Here is a 5000-nt window from a genome sequence, read left to right as displayed (position 1 = left end):
ATTTTAACATCAAACACAGAGACATTCCTCTGGTGTTTAAGTGCGCTAAATGTGACAAAACCAACTCAAACCACCGATCGATTGCCTGTCATGCCCCCAAATGTGGGGGAATAAAGTTAACTGAGGAAAGCTTACCAATGGTCTGTGAATGTTGCCAGGCACGCTTTGCAACTCTAAGTGGCCTTTCGCAGCACAAGAGGCATGCTCACCCAGTCACCCGTAATGAGGAAAGGATTAAAGATGGTATAAAGGGTACCTCGCAGAGAGGGGTACACCGTAGCTGCTGGTCTTTGAAGGAAGTAGAACAGCTGGCCCTTCTAGAGTTGCAGTTTCAGGGGAAAAAGAATATCAATAAGATCATTGCTGAAGCGCTTGGGACTAAGACCAACAAGCAAGTCTCTGACAAGAGACGGGACCTAAGTAAAAAGACAGGGGCCCCCATGTCAGACAGCTTACATTTTTCTTCTAGGCCTCTTGAGACATTGTCTCCCCCACCAAATGTAACAACGGGGACTTCATCCATACTCGCTCAAGCAGCTGAGCGGCTTACGAATGAGAATTCTGGGACCCTGGAAAAGCCTGCAATGGAGGCAATAAAGGCTTGGCTTAACGGCGAGGGCCAACATGATGCCCTCGTAGAAACTGCCACAGCATTGATGCTTTGTCCGATGAGATTGGTGAAAAACAAAGGCAAACGTTTAAAACCCGAGAACGACATTATTAAACCCAGGATATTACCCACACGATCTTGGATGAAGAAGAGAGCGGAAAAACGAGGAAGCTTCATGAAGCACCAGAAGCTCTTCTTTAAGAACCGCTCTCTTCTTGCGTCCTTAGTCCTGGATGGCACTGAACGTCATGAATGCCGAATCCCGAACGCAGATGTATATCGTTTTTACTGCGAAAAATGGGAGAAGGTGTTGCCATTCAATGGCCTGGGCCAATTTAAGTCATCAGGTGTTGCAAATAACGAATACTTTGAGCCCCTAATTTCGGTGGAGGAAGTTCAGACTGCCATACGGGCCATTAAACCAACGTCAGCAGCTGGGCCAGATGGCCTAACAAGGGCTGCAATCTGTGCTGCCGACCCCGAGGGTCGGACACTGACAGCCCTATTTAATGCATGGATGATTACAGGAATTATTCCCAAAGAGTTGAAAAAGAATAGGACGATTCTTATTCCTAAGGTTATGGATGATGAAAAGCTGAAAGAATTGGGGAACTGGAGACCAATAACGATCGGTTCAATGATTCTGAGATTATTTTCCAGAATAATGACTGCACGTCTTGCTCGTGCTTGTCCCTTAAACCCAAGGCAGCGTGGTTTTATAGCGGCATCTGGCTGCTCTGAAAATCTTAAGGTGCTACAGGACCTTATGAGACATGCTAAGAAATTGCACAGGCCGTTGGCTGTCATGTTTATCGACATAGCGAAAGCTTTTGACTCGGTTTCGCATGCTCATATTTTATGGGTGTTAAGGCACAAGAAAGTAGATGAACACGTGGTGGGCATCATCCAGAACGCCTACGATCGGTGTACGACCTCGTTCAAAAGCAATGGCGAGTCGACTCGAGAAATTAGCATACGTGTTGGTGTCAAACAGGGTGACCCCATGTCACCCCTGCTCTTCAATCTTGCCATGGACCCTTTGATATGCACCCTAGAGTCACACGGAGTTGGGTACTCCATTGATACCGACCACGTGACAGCTCTTGCGTTTGCTGATGATTTGGTGTTGGTGAGCGAATCTTGGGTTGGTATGGCCGCCAATCTAGCGATCTTGGAATCATTTTGTGGGCTATCGGGATTGGAGGTTCAGGCCAGAAAGTGCCAGGGCTTCATGATAAGCCCAACCAAAGATTCATATACGGTGAACAACTGCGACCCATGGACTATCAAAAATAAAGATGTCCATATGATCCAACCTGATGAATCAACGAAATACCTTGGTCTGAAAATTGGCCCTTGGACTGGCACTATACAGCCTGATCTACATTGTCAGCTAAAGACATGGATCTCGAAAATCGATGAGGCGCCTCTGAAGCCAACTCAGAAGGTTGAACTACTCAATGCCTATGCCCTACCCAGATTGTTATATCCTGCAGACCACTCGGACTGCAAGCAATCAACTCTCCGTGGGTTGGACCAAGAGATTAGAAAGGCGGTAAAAGGATGGCTCCACCTTCCCGCTTCAACTTGTGATGGACTGTTATATGCCAGAGCCCGAGACGGAGGCCTTGCCATCTTGAAACTGGAAAAAACAATCCCTTCGGTTCAAGTTAGAAGGCTGCAACGTATAGCAAACTCGTCCGATGCTATCACCCGTAATATTGTGTCCTCGCAGGGTATGGAGGAAGAATACCGTAATTTGTGGGTACGAGCAGGGGGTGACAGTGATGCAATCCCAACATTCGTTCTCAGGGACTCGGTGTCAAAAGAACCTGTATATCCGAGACCCTGCGATTGGAGGGAGCATGAATTTCAGAGATGGTGCGAAAAGCCGGTTCAAGGAAGGGGCATTGTAAACTTTGCGCATGATAGAATCAGTAATGCTTGGTTGAGGCCATGGTGCGGCTTTAAACAATGCTTCTTTATCGCAGCACTACAACTAAGGGCAAATATTTACCCAACAAGAGAAAGCTTGAACAGAGGCAGAGATGGGGCCTTACGTTCCTGCAGGAAATGCTCTGCCAGACTCGAGTCCCTTTCGCACATTCTCGGTCAATGTCCTGCAGTACAGAAAGCAAGAATTGCGCGACATAACAAGATCAGTAACATTCTGGCAGACGAAGCGGCTAGATTGGGCTGGTCTGTATACAAAGAGCCACGGTTCATATCCGAGACGGGAGAGATGAGAAAGCCTGACCTCGTGTTTGCAAAAGATGAGGAGGCGGTTGTGATCGATGTCACCGTCCGTTTTGAGCTTTCAAAGAATACCTTGTCAGATGCTGCCTCGCACAAAGTTTCGTACTATACCCCTCTTGGTGATCAAGTCAAAGTGCTGACGAAGGCTAGCAAGGTCACATTCTTTGGATTCCCGGTTGGGGCAAGAGGAAAGTGGCCCCTTGAGAATAACGAGGTACTTACCTCCCTGGGCCTGACCAAACCCAGAACGACATCACTGGCCAAGATGATTTCCCGCAGAACGCTGCTTTTCTCTCTTGATATTCTGAGAATGTTCTGTGGAAATTATGCGGTCTATGAACAGTCATAGACAACCTCCGAAACAAATAATAGTTTTGTTTTAAGATGTCATTTGTTTTAGATTGATTTTGTTATTTTCGAAGGTGAAGTCGGTTTTTATTTCATTTTACTATTTTCCACAATTTAGATTGTTATTTTCCAAGACGGAGTCTTGGTTCTTTTTTTTATTGTTAGTTTTTTTTTTTTTTTTTTTAACACGTCGTATTTGTTACTTTAGAGCTTAGAGGGGACTTTATTTTCGCCTTACTATTTTCTGCCTACAAAGAAGATTAAAAATAAGCTTTTTTCAAGATGGTTTTGTTATTTTCCAAGGTGAAGTCTTGGTATTCTTATTTTACTATTTTCCATAAAGAAGACCATTCTTTTAGATTTTGTTATTTTCCAAGACGAAGACTTGGTATTTTTATTATATTGCTATTTTTTACACGAAGCTTATTCAAGAGCACTTATATAGATTAGACTTTGTTATTTTAATTATTTATTTTTGCACTACATCAGTTCGAGAGAAGACTACAAACCAGCTTTATTTAAGATGTTTTAGATTAGATTTTGTTATTTTCCAAGGTGAAGTCTTGGTTTTTTATTTTACTATTTTCCACAAAGAAGACTTTTCTTTTAGATTTTGTTATTTTCCAAGACGAAGACTTGGTATTTTTTTATTGCTATTTTTTTACACGAAGCCTATTCAAGAGCACTTATATAGATTAGACTTTGTTATTTTAATTCTTTATTTTTGGACTACATCAGTTCGAGAGTCCTGTAACTTACTATTTTCTGCCTACAAAGAAGATTACAAATAAGCTTTATTTAAGATGTTTTAGATTAGATTTTGTTATTTTCCAAGGTGAAGTCTTGGTTTTTTTTATTTTACTATTTTCCACAAAGAAGACTTTTCTTTTCTTTTAGATTTTGTTATTTTCCAAGACGAAGACTTGTTTTTTTTTATATTGCTATTTTTTTTTACACTGCTTTATTCAAGAGCGCTTATATAGATTAGACTTTGTTATTTTAATTCTTTATTTTTGGAATACATCAGTTTGAGAGTCCTGTAACGTACTATTTTCTGCCTACAAAGAAGACTACAGACAAGCTTTATTTAAGATGTTTTAGATTAGATTTTGTTATTTTCCAAGGTGAAGACTTGGTTTTTTTATTTTACTATTTTCCACAAAGAAGATTTTTCTTTTAGATTTTGTTATTTTCCAAGACGAAGACTTGGTATTTTTTTTATTGCTAGTTTTTTTTATATGTTACTTCAGAGCATAGAGAGGACTTTATTTTTACCTTACTATTTTCTGCCTTCAAAGAAGATTAAAAATAAGCTTTAGTCAACATTACTTATATAGATTAGACTTTGTTATTTTAATTCTTTATTTTTTGGAGTACATCAATTCGAGAATCCGGTAACTTACCGACTCTACTCCTTGTTGCCATTGATGCACGGCAGCAGGGATTCGATAATACACGGCATCCCAGTCAGGGACCAGCTTGATGATGCTGGATCTGCGTTGGATACACCAGCATGGGAGTACAATACGGTTATTGACTCCACCCCGTGTTATCAAAGATGCATGGTAACAGGGCGAAGGAAACTCACAGCATCCTTGCCACGCTTGCGCAGCAAGCAAAGTATTGCTGACCGAAACGTATCGATGAGGGAGCACGCCAGAAGGAGCACGCTGGTGTTTGCCGACTAGTCTCTCGATTGCTGAAGATGCCAGACGTCTGCTTGCGGCATCAGCATTATGGCTCAACCAGCCTGGGGGTCCTGGTCCCTTTGACCACACGGCATCCC

General features: G+C 42.1%; 1 pseudogene; it reads left to right on the top strand.

The window, feature by feature from the left end:
* The window catches only part of LOC142913440 (28S ribosomal RNA), a 10344-nt pseudogene that overhangs the window by 3519 nt on the left and 1825 nt on the right, over nt 1-5000 (top strand).

The sequence above is a fragment of the Petromyzon marinus genome, unplaced genomic scaffold (assembly GCF_048934315.1).
Source record: "Petromyzon marinus isolate PM22_M1 ecotype Great Lakes invasive population unplaced genomic scaffold, UKy_Petmar_22M1.pri1.0 PM_G_Scaffold_254, whole genome shotgun sequence".
NCBI lineage: Eukaryota > Metazoa > Chordata > Hyperoartia > Petromyzontiformes > Petromyzontidae > Petromyzon > Petromyzon marinus.
The sequence above is the reverse complement of the archived record's forward strand: the minus strand, read 5'-3'. Positions and strand labels throughout refer to the sequence as shown.